We start from the raw sequence: 937 nt of genomic DNA on the forward strand, positions 1-937 counted from the left end.
CCGGGCGCCCTCCGCAGACCGTGCGCGGCGCTGCAGGAGCGACCGCGGTCACTCCCCGGGGCGGCCCGCGTCTGCGGCCCGGAGCGGTGCAGGCCGCCCAGCTGCGGGGGACGCGGGCGGTGGTTCTGGACAGGCCCCGGGAATTCCAATTCTGACCCGTCCCTAGAGGTCAGCGCGAGTCAGAGGTCTAACCTGGGAAACGGGCTCCGTAGCCTGCCAGACCTTCTTCGGGCGACGACGCAGCGAGGCGGCCCCGCTCGGGCCTGGCGTTGGAATGCAGCGCTCACCCGCGGGACTCAGCTACCGCACGGCCGGGTGCTTCCGGCGCTGCGCGAAGCGCTTCATGTACGTGTTCTCTGTCTTCACCAAAACTTTGATGTAGGTACCACTGGTTATTCTCAGTGTACAAGGGACGAAAGCTGAGATTTAGGTTCAAGAACTGACCACAGTTCACGCGATTATAGAGATGCTGCGTTTTATAAAATTAAATGCTCCCGAGTTCACATCACAATACAAAAAGTGAATCAGAGATCCAAATGTGGGAGCAAAAGCTGTAGAATCCTTAGAAGAAAATGTAGAAATATCTTCTTGAATGTGGATTAGGCAGTAGTTTCTAAGCTATGGCACTAAAAGTAGAAGTTATAGAATACATTTTAAAAATTTTACCCCAGAGGGCACTATCAGGAAAGTGAAGGGCAACCCACTCGGAGCCAGTCCTGTCTGTCAGGAGCTATTCTTATTCCCTGTTCCCCCATCCCTAGCCCTATTGCTTTTCTCTAATAAATTTTCCTATTCTTAAAAAGTGAAGACAGGGGCCAGGGAGATGGCTCAGTGGAATAAGCGTTTCCCTGGCAAACGCAAGGGCCTGAATTCAATCCCTGGTTCCACCAAAAAAAAAAAGTGAAAACAGGTTCGATCCCTGGGCCTGCCGTGCTGC

The sequence above is a fragment of the Octodon degus genome, unplaced genomic scaffold (genome assembly GCF_000260255.1).
Source record: "Octodon degus isolate 3935 unplaced genomic scaffold, OctDeg1.0 scaffold00185, whole genome shotgun sequence".
NCBI lineage: Eukaryota > Metazoa > Chordata > Mammalia > Rodentia > Octodontidae > Octodon > Octodon degus.